Raw genomic sequence first — 14,060 nt, 5'->3', positions numbered from 1 at the left:
TTAGTGGAACTCGTGGCCATTACAAGACTCTCAGATATTTTTTAGGGCCTCTTGTAGTGTCTCAGTCATTTTCAGTGCTATTCCCAGTGTGTCACCATGGTTTCTCAAAGACCCCTTGGTTTTAGAGGTTTTGCCAGAGTATCAGTCAATCTCAGCACCTTCCTAATGTGTTCAGTGGACTTCATTGTTAGCTCAAGGTCACAGTCTATCTCTGGTCCAGATAAGAGTCTTAATGAGTGTCATGGCACATAAAATGCTGCCCAGTGTTTAAAAGACACTCAAGGCTTCTACAAATGTCTGATTGGTTAGTTCCATTCACTGTGGTCTCAATGGTGTTCAAAATAGTCTTCATATTCTCAGGAAGGTGAAGGGCCCTTCCTTAGGTTGACAGATGTGTGCACAACATTCCCAAAGTCTTAGTAATCTCAGTACCTTCCCAGGTTCTCAGTACAGATCAGCCCAATTCACAATTTCACCATGTGCTCAGGGTCTTTTTAAGATTCTTAACTGGTGTCACTGCATTTTGCAGAAGAACATAATGTTTCAGAGCCAACCTCAGAGTGTCTATTATTTCATGTTTTTTTACAATTTGTGTATGAGGCTCGGAGCTACTCTCAAAATCTCCAGGATGCTCAGTGTTTTTTTCAGTCTCAAGTAAGTCTCTGAATCTTCCCAAGGAAACACTGGATTCAGGGGAATTCAAGGATTCTCAATGAATCCCAGTACCTTGCCCAGTGTCTCTGTGGAGGTGTGTGCCATTTATAGCTTCACAGCTGCAAATGAAGATGCTTAGCATCCTCCTCAGTGTTTGACTATCTCAGCCTTCCCAAGAATCTTAGTGAGGCCTAAGACCTACCCTAGATATTTCACTGGATTAAGAACTCTTCACAATATTTAGTTTTACTTCAATTCTTCCACCGCATTTGGGAGGGGAACATGGTTTTGCTAATATCTCACTGAGGAATACAGTCTGACCTAGTGTGGTGTGGTAACACAGAGATATTCCCACTTTCCCAATGGTGCTCAGGGCATTCCCTACATGTCACTGGCACTCAGGGATACCCATATTTCTTATTGTAATTTCAGGGCTTTCTCCAGGGTCTCATTCTGGCTCAGTGCTCTCCCCAATAACTTACATGGGATCAGGGTATATTCTAGAGTCTTTTTTGATATTTCAGATATTATTGAGTCTCAAATTATTTCCCCAATCTTCTGTGATGCTAAAGGTCTTCAGTATATTACAGTGGAGTTGAGGACTTCTACCAGGGTCTAAGTGGGATTGTGGAAGTTTAGAGTGTCCTTGTGTCTCAGTGATTTTCAAGATCAACAATGAAGTTCATGGCTTTCCCATGTTCTTTAGTGGACTTCAAGGCCTTCCACAGTGTATCTGGATTGTGGGTCCCAGCTCAGGATGTCAGTGGGTTTCATGGTCTCCTCCTGTCTGACAGTCATGCTCATGTTGTTCCCCCAGATTCTCCATGTTCTCATTTCCTTCCTCCTGCATCCAGTTGAGATTTTTTGCCCCCATTCTCTCCAAGGCTCAAGGCCTTCCCCAGAATTTCAGTCATGTTTGGAATGTTCCACACGGTGTTCATGATGTGTGAAATATTACCCAGTGTTTAGAGGAGGATTCACCAAGAGTGTCAGAGTTGTTAATTTCACTCATTGTTGTCTCAGTGGTGTTGAAACTATTCTTCAGATTTTAAAAAGGTGAAGGACCACACCTTAGGTTGACAGGTTTCAGATTCCTCCCCAGAACTTCTGTGAGGCAAAAGGCCTTCAATAGGGTTACTGTGGTGTTCAAGCCCTCACCAGAGTCTAAGTGAGATTGTGGATATTTCCCAGGATATCCTCATGTCTCAGTGCTTTTCAATATCAACAATGAAGTTCATGGCTTTCCTGTGTTCTTTAGAGGGTATCAATGCCTTCCACCATGTATCTGTAGTTCTCAGGACAATCTCCAGGATTTTGGTGGGACTCAGGTCTGCCCACAGTATTTTATTGGAGTTCAGATGCTTTTCATGGGTTTATGTGATTCAAAGACCTTCAGAAGTATCTTTTGGCACTCTGGACCTTCTCTGGTTTTTAATTAGTGTTCATGGTTTTTCCCAGAGTATCACTGGAATTCAGGGCTTTTGCAGGACAGTGTGGAGGCTCATAAACACTGGTACTTTTCAGTGGACTGTGGGTCCCAACCTAGCATCTCAGTGGGTTCTATGGTCTTCTCCAGTCTGAGAGTCAGGCCCAAGGTGTTCACTCAGAGCTTTAGACTTCTCCTTTCCTTTCCTGTGTATTCATTTGAGCTCTTAGAAATTACCAGCATCTCAGTGTGGTTCAGGATGTTCTTCAAGTTTTCAAAGAGCCAATGGACTTGCTTAGGGCTTTAGTGGAACTTATGTCCATTATCAGTCTCTCAGTTTTTCTCATGGCCTTTTGCAATGTCTCAGTCATGTTCAGGGCTATTCCCAGTGTCTCACCAGGGCTTAGGTAGTTCCCCAAAGATTCATTTATGTCTGAGTTTTTGCCTGGGTCTCAGTGATTCTCAGCACCTTTCCAAGGTTATCATGAAGTTCATTGCCATTCCTTGGGTCACATAATTGCTCATGGTCAGCCCAGAAACTGGGTTATTCTAAGAGCATTCCCAGGGTCACAGTGGTACCCAGGGTTTTCTCCAGAGTCTTAGTGGTGTCATTGGCTACCCAGGCTCTCAGGGAATCTAAAGTCTTTCCAGGTTACACTGATGATCAGGGCCTATCCCAGAGTTACTAACAATCAGAGTATCAGAAGGGCTCAGAGTATTACCCAGTGTCCATGGGCCTCAGGATCTACCCTAGAGTCTCTGGAGGAGGGCTCAAGGCCTTCCCCAGAATTTCAGTTTGTTTAAAAATGTCCACATGGTCTTCATGGTTCTTGGAATTTTGCCAGTCTTTCAACGAGGCTCAAAACTTCAACAATTGACTCATTAATTCCATTGTTATCTCAATGGTGTTCGAAATATCTACAGATTTATAAGAAGGAGAAAGGTCTTTGTCCTTCTTAAAAATCTGTAAGAAAGATGTACAGGTGTGTGCATAACCTCCCTAAAAGTCTCAATGGTCTCCTTGCCTTTCCAAGCTCTCTACAGATCAGGAACATTCCGAGTTTACCCTGTGCTCAGGGCCTTTCCAAGGGTCTCAATAGGTCTTATGACCTTTTGCAGGGGAACACTTAGTTTCAGAGCCAACCACAGAGACTCTTATTTATTTGTTGGGTCTTTTTCAGTTTGTCCATGAGGCTCAGAGCTATTCTCATAATCTCAGTGATACTCAGTGCTTCTTCCAGCCTTGGAGTGTGGCTTGAATATTCCCCCCAAAATACACTGGGTTTAATCCATTAGGCATTTATTAATAAATCCCAGGGCTTTGCCTAAATTTTCTGTGGAGCTAAGTGCCATTCCCAGTATCAGACTTGCGTTCCACATCTCCCCCAAAGTTTGATTGTGTGTGAGGGCCTTTTCAAGTATTGCCTTGAGACCTACGCACCATTTCAGTGGATTCAGAACTCTGGGGTACATCTAGTAGTGTTCACATTCTTCCACAGCATTCTGGCCTCCTTTCATAGTGTCTCATTGAAATACAGCCTTCCCGAGTGTGTTGTTGGAACTCAGAGATATTCCCTTTGTCATAGTGGTGCTCAGGACCTTCTTCCCCATGTCAGCAGCATTCAGGGCTACCCCATGCTAGTGTAAGCTCAGGGTTTTCTCCAGAGTCTCAGTCTAGCTCTGTGCTTTCCCTGCTGATCTACATGGGCTCAAGGAATTCTCTAGTGTGCTTTTTGAGATATTGGCTATTATTGGGTCTCAGATTATTCCCCAGAGCTTCTATGAGGCTAAAGGCTGTCAATGAATAGGCTGAGAGTTGTGCACAGGGCACAAGAGGCTCCTAGCATGGTTGTGGATCTTTCCCAGGATCTTTTTGGGTTTCAGCCAGTTAAACAGTAAAGCCCATGGATTTTTCATGTTCTTTTGAGGGCCCCCATGCCTTCCACAGTGTATGTGTAGTGCTCAGAACCATCTCTAGCATGTTAGTGTGACTCAGGGCTGTCCATAGAGTTTCAGATCTGTTCAAAGACCTTCCATGAGTTTGTGTGATTCATGGGTCTTCAAAATAATCTCTGGTTATTCAGGGCCTTCACTGATTTTTAATTGGTGTTCAGCATTTTCCCAGCATATCAGTGACTTTCTGGGCTTTTGTAGGTCATAGATGAGACTCATAAACCCTGATATTGATTCAATGGATATGGGTCCTTGTCCAGGGGCTCATGGGGTTTCTTGGTCTCCTCCTGTATCACAGTCATTCTCAGGATGCTCCCTCAAAATCTTAGTGCTCTGCTTCCATACCTTGTGCATTCAGTTGAGCTCTTAGACATTCCCAGCATGGGAAAAGATGTTTCCCAGGTTTTTAAAGAGCCAAAGGTCTTTCCAAGGGCCTCAGTGAAACTTCTGGCCATTAGTAAGTTCTCAGTTTTCAGGGTCTTTTGCAGTGTCTCAGTCATGTTCAGTGCTTTTCCCAGAGTCTCACAAGGGCTTAGATTATTTCCCAAAGATACACTGATTTCAAAGGTTTTTTTCTGGGTGACAGTCAATCTCAGCATGTTTCCCATGTTCCCAGTGGAGTTCATTGCCATTCCTAAGGTCACAGTGCTGTTGAGGGTCAGCTCAGTGTCTTACTGAGATGTGTGCATAACCTTTCTAAGAGTGTTAGTGGTCTCATTGCTTTTCCAGACTTTTAGTGCAAATGAGCACCTTTCACAATTTCATCATGTACTCAGGGTCTGCAGAAGTTTCTCAATAGGCCTTATTGCCATTTGCAGTGGAACTCTGGGTTTCAGAACCAAGCTCAGAGTATTCAATTATTTCAGAGTCTTTTACAGGTTGTCCCTGAGGCTCAGTTTTATTCTCAGAATATTCCCCAGGATCACAGGGTGCCCAGAATTTTCTGCAGAGTCTCAGTGGTGTCATTGCCTTCCAAGGCACTCAGTAAAGCTATAGTCTTCCCAGGTTACACTGATGATCAGGGTCTATCCCACGGTCTTAGTGAAAATCAGGGGTTTTAGAGGATTTCAAGTCTTTCCCTGTATAAGTGGGCCTCAGGGTATACCGTAGACTCTCAGAAGGGCTCAGAGCCTTCTCCAGTACTTCAGTCTTCTTTAGATAGGTCCACATTGTCTTCCGGGTGCTTGGAATATTGCCCAATGTTTAGAAGAGACCCAACCATTCAATAAGAACCTCAGATTCATTAATTTGATTTATAATTGTCTTAATGCTGTTCCAAATATTCTTCAGATTCTTAGGAAGGCAAAGGGCCCTCCTTTTGTTGAGAGATGTCTACACAATGTTCCCTAGAGCTCACCGGTCTCATTGCTTTGCCAGGCTATCAGTGCAGATCAGAATCACTCACTATTTCACTACTTATTCAGGGTCTTTCCAAGGGTCTCAATAATCCTCTTTTTTTTTTTTTTTTGCAGGGAAACCAACCTCAGAGTCTTCTATTATTTCAGGGTGTTTTTCAGGTTGTACATGAGGCTCAGTGATATTCACAGAATATGCATGACGCTCAGAGCTTCTTTCTGCCTTGGAGAGAGCCTCTGAATCTCCAAAAGGAAACACTGGTTTCAGGGTTGTTCAGGGTTTCTCAATGAATCTCAGGGCCTTGTGCAGGGTCTCTGTTGAGCTATCTGATCTCCCCAGAATCACAGTTGTGTTCAGTCTCTTACCCAGAGTTTGACTGTGTGTCCAGGCCTCCCCAAGGATCATAGTGAGGCCTATAGCCTGCCCTATTATTTCAGTGGATTTATGAACTCTACACAATATCTTGATTCTTGAACAGAAGTCAGGAAAAATAATGGCCTTTCCTTGTGTCTCACTGTGGAATAAAGCCCTGTCCAGTGTGTCATTATAACATAGAGATATTTCCATTGTCACAGTAGTGATCAGGTCCTTCCTCACAGTGTCAGTGGCACTCAGGATCACCTCATTTTTCTTTCTGTCAGCACAGGGATTTCTCCAGGGTCTCAGTGTGATTCAGTGCTTTCCTCAATGACTTAGAGAGGCTCAGGGAATTCTCTAGGCTTTTTTTTTTTTTTTTGAGCTATCAGGTATGATTAGATCTCAGATTCTTCCTCACAGTTTCTGTGAGCCCAAAGGCCTTCAACAGATTCTCAGTGGTGTTGAAGTTTTCCACGAGGGTCTACATGGGGTTGAGGAACTTTCCCAGGGTCTCCTTGCATCTCAGTGCTTCTCCAGCTCAACAATGCCTCTCATGGAATTTTCATTTTCTTTAGTGAGTCTCAGTGATTTCACAGTCTATCTATAGTTCCCAGGACAATCTCCAGGATTCAGTGTGACTCAGAACTGTCCATAGAATTTTATGAGTGTTCAGATGCTTTCCATGAGTTTGTGTGATTCAAAGGCCTTCAAAAGTGTCTCTTGGGACTCAGGGCCTTCACTGGTTTCTAGCTGGTGTTCAGGGATTTTCCTGGTGTATCACTGGAGTTCAGGGCTTTTGCAGCTCACTAAGGAGCCTCGTGGACTCTGGTACTGATTCAGTAATTGTGAGTTCTTGCCCAGATTCTTAATGGGTTTCATGGTCTCTCCTCCAGTGTCACAGTCCTGCTCAGGGTGTTCCCCAGTCTTAGTGTTTTCCTTCCCTTCCTTGTGCATTCACATTGGACATTCCTAGCATAGAGTGTTTCAGGAAGTTTCCCACATTTTCAAGAAGCCAAAAGCCTTGCCCAGGACTTTTGTTGAACTCATGGCCATTATCAGGTTCTTAGTTTTTCTCATGGTGTTTTGCAGTATCTCTGTCATGTTCAGTGCTTTTCCCAGGATGTCAGGTGGGATGAGATAGTTTACCAATCTCATTCTGGATTCAGGGTTCCTGCCAGGGTCTCAGAAATATCTTAGCATCTTTCCCAGGTTCTCAGTGGAGTTCATTGCCATACCCAGGGTCACAGTATTTCTCAGAGCCAGTCCAGAACCTTACTGAGCCTCAGGCCTTTCCTAGGGTAATAATAGTTCCCAGGGCTTTCAGAAGTTTCTTAGTGATTTAACAGTCTTCCTAGGTACTCAGTGAAATTATAGTCTTACCAGGTTATACTGATATCAGAGCTTGCCCCAGACTCTTAGTGACACTGAGGGCCTTCATTGGGATATCAGAGGGGATCAGAAGCTATTCCAGTGTCAGCAGAGCTCAGGCCTACCCTAGAGTCTCAGTAGAACTCAAGTCTTCTTTTTCCAGAACTCCAAGCTTGTTTAGAAAGATCCACATGGTCTGTGTGATCATCAAAATATTTGCCAGTGTTTAAAAGTAGCAGTCTCAGAGTGGTTGAGTTCATTCACAGTTGTCTCAGTGATGTTCAAGATCTTCTTCAGAGTCTTAGGAAGGCTAAGGGCCTTCCTTAGGTTGAGAGATATATGCATGACCTTTCCAAGAGTCTTAGTGGTCTCATTTCCTTCCTAGGATCTCTGTGCATCTCCGTACCATTCCCAAGGTCCCCATGTCCTCAGGCTTTCCTGAGGCTCTCAACATGTCACATTATGTTTTCCAGGGGATCACTGAGTTTCAGATCCATTCTCAAAGTCTCCTTTTCTTTCACGGCCTTTTACAGTTTATCCATTAGGCTCAGTGATATTCTCAGAGCCTCAGGGATGAGCAGGGCTTCTCCCATCCTCAGAACTAGGCTCTGAATCTTTCCCAAGGAAACACTAGTTATGGCCTTTCAGGGTTTCTAACTGAATCTCAGGGCTTGCCTAGAGTTTGTGTGGAGCTCGGTGTGGTTCCCAGCATAACAGTCCTGCTCAGCATCTTCCCGAGAGTTGGATTGTGTGTCAGGGCCTTCCCAAGAGTTCTAGTCAGTCCTAGGGCCTACTTTTCTATTTCAGTGGGTTTAAGAACTCTGCTCTCTACATGTGGGGCTGAGATTCTTTTGCAATATTCTGGGAAAACAATGGCCTTCACTAGATTCTCAAAGGAGAATAAATAGTGCCTTGCACAGTTGTCATTGAAACTCGGGGTTATTCCCATTGTCATAATGGTGCTCAGGGACTCTTCCTCTGTCAGCAGCAGTCAAGGCCAACCCATGTTTCTGAGTGTAAGCTCAGGGCTTCCTCCAGGGTTGCAGTCTGGCTCAGAGCTCTCCCCAAAGGCTCAGAGAGTCTCAGGGAATTCTCTAGGTTATTTTTTGTGATCTCAGTTTTGATTGGGTCTCAGATTTCTCTGTAGAACTTTGGTGAGACTGAAGGCCTTTAAAAGCTTCTCAGTGTGTTTTGGGTCTTCCACCAGGGTCTAATGGGCTCGTGGACCCTTCCCTGAATACCCTTGTGTCTCGGTGCTTTTCCAGATCAACAATGACCTCAAGGCTTTCCCATGGGCTTTAGTGGGCCTCAATGCTTCCAGGGTGTATCTGTAGTTCTCAGGACCAGCTCCAGGGTTTCAGTGTGGCTGAGGGCTGCCCATAGTATTTCATTGGAGTTCAGATGCTTTCCAGGAGTTTGTGTGATTCAAAGGTCTTCAAAAGTGCCTGTTGGCATCCAGGGACTTCCCTGGTGTCTAACTGGTGTTCAGGACTTTCTCAGTGTGTAGCTGGATTTCAGGGGTTTGTAGGTCACTATGGAGGCTCAGGAACTGTGGTACGGATTCAGTGGATTGTGGGTCCTTGCCCGGGGTCTCACTGAGCTTCATGGTCTCCTCCTGTCTCACAGTTGTGCTCAGGGTCATCCCCCAGTGTCTCCGTGTTTTCCTTCCCTTCCTCGTGCGTTCAGTTGAGCTCTTGGACATCCCCAGCTCCTCAGTGAGGTTCAGCATATTCCCCAGGTTTTCAAAGAGCCAAAGGCCTTGCCAAGGGCCTCTGTGGAACTCATGGCCATGGTCAGGCTCTCCATTTATCTCAGGGCCTTTTCCAGTGTCTCAGTCATGTTCAGTGCTATTCCCAGAGGGTCAGCTTGGAGTAGATAGCTCCCCAAGGACACACTCGATTCAGGGTTCCTGCCAGGGTCTCAGAAATATCTTAGCACCTTTCCCATGTTGTCATCGGAGATCATTGTCATACCCAGGATCACAGTGTTGCTCAGGGCCAACCCAGACCCTTAATGTTAGAACAAAGAGACTATGCTGGAGGCAATCTTCCCAGATAATTTTCACCTTTATTCAGGAAAAGGACTTCACCAATAAAAATGCACCCACTTTACTGGTGGAACATGAGCTACAAAGGAGAAAAAATGGGCTTCTATAGGTCGTGGGTGATTTAGTGAGCATGTCAGTGTGGGCTCTCAGGGATTTGAATCCTTGTGCTGAAGTGTTGGTGGCCAGTACTGGGAGAGGAGTTGTATTAAAGGAAATCATTGTTTCCTAGAGACTATCACTTCTAGGTTTGCTGCGACTCTCTCTCTTCCTGTGATCAGTGTCTGGGAAGGATTTAACATGGGAGAAAAGAAAGTCATCAGTTTATGGCTTTCTTTGTTATTTCTTTTCCTAGGTCCCACTATTTGTGTCTTTCTTTTTCTACATTCAATAGTTACTGAGTCTCAGGGCATTCCCCAGGGTCCCAGTGATGCCAGGGCCTTCTCCAGTATCTTAGTGGCTTCACAACCTTCCTGGGACTCAGTGAAATTATATTCTTTCAGGTTCTACTGGTGATCAGGGCTTGCCTCAGAGTCTTAGTGATCCTGAAGGCCGTCTTCAGGGCATTAGAGGGTTTCAGGGGTTTTTCCCATTGTCAGTGGGGCTCAGTCCTACCTTAGAGTCTCAGAGGGCTAGAGGCTTTCTCCAGAATTTCAATCTTATTTAGAAAGTTTCACATGGTGTTTGTGGTGATCAAAATATTTCCCAGTGTTTAAAAGAGGCTAAAGTCCTCAGTAACAGTGTCAGAGTGGTTAATGATATTCAAAATCTTCTTCAGAGTCTTCAGAAATCCAAGGACCTTCCTTAGGTTGACAAACATATGCACAACATTCTCAAGAGTCTTAGTGTGCCAGGTTTTTGTTCTCGCGACTAAAAGGCTCAGGGGTCACTCTAGTTAAACTGGGCTGACTGGGCTGCACGAAATAACCACACAAGAGACACAAATACCTTTTTCTTTGGGGTTGCTGTGACGGCTCCTCTGACCTTAAGGGTCCGCAGAAAGAGAGAGAGCGAGAGCACTCGCTGACCCCTTTTATTGAGGGAAGCTATTCAAATGAGGCAAGGGGTCAGGTTTCAGGGGGCTGAGTCTATCTTCATGATGTCCACTGTCAGCAGGTTGACTGACACCTGGGTAGGCCACACCCAAGGGCACAGTAAGAAGAGGGGACACACACAAGGCACTTCCATGGAAGATTCTATCCTAAACAGGGCAAGGGGTTATATTACAAAGGAACAGGTGAGCATAGCTTCACCCATGGGGCTGTAGCAAGACACACCCATTTCTCTGACTGAGCGGCTCAGCACCCAGCTTGGGAGTGTAACTCAGTCACCAATAAGGTTGGCCTCCCACATTATTGGTCTCATTTTTTTTTCCCCTCAGGATCGCTGTGCATCTCCGCTCCATTCCCAATGTCACTATATACTTGGGGTTTCCTGAGGCTCTTAATAGGTCACATTATCTTGTCTAGAGGTACACTGTGTTTCATATCCATTCTCAGAGTCTTCTTCTCTTTCAGAGTCTTTTCCAGCTTCTCCATGAGGCTCAGTGCTATTCTTAGAGTCTCAGTAATGCTCACTGCTTCTCCTAGACTCAGAGTTAGACTCTAAATTGCTCCCAATAAAATAGTGGTTTCAGGGCCTTTCAGGGTTTCTCACTGAATCCCAGGCCTTGCCCAGGGTCTGTGTGGAGCTGAGTGCTCTTCCCCACATCACAGTGTTCTTCAACATCTTCCCAGAGTGTGATTTTGTGTCAGGGTCTTCCCAAGAGACTTTAATTGGCCGAGGGCCTAGCCTATTATTTCAGTGTGTTTAAGGACCCTGCAAAATACCCAGTGGTGCTTAGATTCTCCCACAGTATTCTTGGAAAATAATGGCCTTCCCTAGTGTCTCAAAGGAAAATAGTACCTTGGTCAGTGTGTCATTAAAACTCAGGGACATTCCCATTGTCACAGTGGAGCTCTGGGTCTTCCCTTCTGTGTCACCAGCCCTCAGGGCCAGCCCAAGTTTCTGAGTGTAAACTCAGGGCTTCCTCCAGGGTCTTAATCTGCTTCAGTGCTTTCCCAATTGGTGTATAGTGGCTCAGGGTATCTTCTAGGGTTTTTTTTTTTTTTTTGGTGGGGGGGTCTTAGGTATGATTGTGTCTCAGATTCTCACAGAGAGCTTCTGTAGGGGTAAAGGTCTTCAATATCTCCTCAGTGGGTTTTAGGGCCTCCACCAGAGCCTCTGTTAAATTGCAGGTATTTTCCAGTTTATGTTGTGTCTCAGTGCTTCCCAAATCAACAGTGTGTTTCATGGCTTTTCCATGTTTTCTTGGGGGGCCTCAGTACTTCCCTAAGATATCAGTAGATCTCAGAATCTTCCCCAGGATTTTACTATGGCTCAGGGTTTTCTGCCATATTTCAGGTGTGTTCAGTTCATTTTCATGAGTCTGTACCATCTGAAGGTCTTCAAAAGTGTCTCTTGGGTTTCAGGCCTTCCAAGGTTTCTAAGTTGTGTTCTGTTCTTTTTTCAGTGTACCTTTGGGTTTCAGAGATTTTCCAGGTCACTAATGAGGCTCTCTTGTATTGATTTCATGGATTGTGAGGTCTTGCCATGGGTCTCAGTAAGTTTCAGGGTCCTCTCTGGTCTCACAATCATGATTCAAGTGTTTCCCATGAGTTTAGTGTTTTCCTTTCTTTCCCTGGGCATTCATTGGAATTCTTGTACATTCCTAGCATCTCAGTGTGGTTCAGGATATTTCAGGTTTTTAAGAATCTGCTGGTTTTTCCCAGGGCCTCAGTGGGACTCGTGGCCTGTGGGAAGTCACTCTGAATGGACACACCTTCCAGTCCTGAGGCAGGGGGCTCTGACCAGTTACTACACTTCATAGTGAATTGGGTGTTGTCCTCCTCAGATAGCAAGGCAGAGCTCCAGGTGTAGTGGTACCCACTGGGGTTGAGGTACACTCACCTGTTTCCTTGTAGTCCTACCCCTTCTGCCTTTTTTTAGACAGAACTTCCTAAGAAAAGCATACCCCCAAATAAAAAATCCACTTCCACAACCTGCTTCCCTCTCTCTCATCAGCCTCTTGTAATTTTCAGCTCAGTAAATCTCAGCACTTTTCCCAGGTTCTCAGTTGAATTTAGTGTCATTCCCAGGGTCATGGTGTTGCTTGGGCTCTCCCCAGCATCTTAGTGATTCTCAGGCCATTTCCTTGAGACCTAGTGCCTCTGAAGATTCTTGCTGAGTCTCATGTAAGTGTTCTGACTGTAGAAACATGCAAGAAAGCAAATTTCTATGGTGAGTAAACTCCCAGAAAAATAATAGGTGTCTTATTTCCCATAGCTAGGAATATTTCTCCCAGAAACTATTAATAACTAATGCATGCTTTGCCAGAACTCCTATCTGAGGATTAACAAGAACATCTTATATTATAACCTAACATATCTGACTTAGTGATATAATGAACAATAATGTACTAATGGTGCCAGTGAGCTACTATAACCTAACGATATAAATAAAGATAACTGCTTAGACAACAGCCGTTTTGCCTCTGCATCTTGCTTCCATCTCCTTTTGGTTTTTTACAGCTGGTGCCCAATGTGGTACCTAGACATCTGAAACAGTTACCCTTCTGCACGTGTTAATGGGGGAAGGGAGTAGCTTATCACTTGGAGCAGGCTGATGCATGTCTTTCATCAGCTGCTACTGATCCCCATTGGTAAGTTATGGGAAATTACCTGTCTGACGCTCAACAATGTCACTGGGCTGAGCTCTCCTATTTATTTTACAAGGCTGGACATGCCATATGTAATGCTGACCTTGCTGCTTTGCTAGCAGAAGTAAGTTCTTGTTGCTCTTGGTACCCAGAAAGTGGTTATTTAAGTGGAGAAGATTGGGAAGATGTAGGTAAGAAGCTGCACAAGGAGCTGCAAGTGCCTGTTACATGCTTGTTATCTTTCCCTTGGTGCTATTTGTCTCTCAACAAACACCTCCTCCTCTGTCTGCTACCACCCAGCTGCCACTTGTTATCCAGAAATTTTTTATGGAGGTATTCCCTCTGCCTTTACTGCCTCCTCCTCCTCTGCTGCCACCACCACCATCACCGGTTAGATCTCATTTAGTGAATGTTTATCACAAGTGGAGCAGGAGGGAGAAACTCACATCTAAGCTATTTGTCCTATTAGGCTAAATCCCACTGGCCAGTCGGAGCAAAAGCAATTGTCTTTTGCTGCATAAATGCATTCTATTCTCATGTATAACTAATTAAAAATTTAAAAAAAGAACTGCTGGTGGAATGAGATGGACATCATTACCCTAGGTACATGTATGACTGCACATACGGTGAAATGCTACATCATGTACAATCATAGAAATGAAAAGTTGTGCTGCAATTGTGTATAATAAATCAAAATTCATTCTGCTTTCATATATACTTAATTAAAATATATACATAAATAAAAAATAAATAAATAAGAATTTCAACCAGCTCTTTTGGAAAGTGGGAAAAATGAGGAGAATGGAATTTTTCCAGCCCCCTCAAGATCCCATGACACAAATGCTCCCAGTCCAGACACAGCCAGTCTCTTCGGGTTCAAACACAGCATCTTTCCAGAAATTCTTTCATGCCCCTAGAGGGAGCACTAGCATAGATTTAATTACTACTGAAGAATCCAAGTGTGGCTTCCTGGAGAGGTGTATAAAATTTCCACTCAAATTCAGGAGACTTTACCAAAAAACGATTTGGGATTTTTTTCCCAATTCTCATAGTGTTAAAGAAGGAAAATTTGTTATTTCAAGGGTAATTGATTCTGATTATACCAGTATAATATATGTCCCAATGTGGTTCATGTGCCCTTAAGTCCCCCTAAATGATCCTCTATTGCTCAATTAATTGTGATTCCCTAGGTTACAGCTCAACAG

The sequence above is a fragment of the Callospermophilus lateralis genome, chromosome 2 (assembly GCF_048772815.1).
Source record: "Callospermophilus lateralis isolate mCalLat2 chromosome 2, mCalLat2.hap1, whole genome shotgun sequence".
NCBI classification, from domain to species: domain Eukaryota; kingdom Metazoa; phylum Chordata; class Mammalia; order Rodentia; family Sciuridae; genus Callospermophilus; species Callospermophilus lateralis.
Note: the sequence above shows the minus strand (reverse complement) of the source record.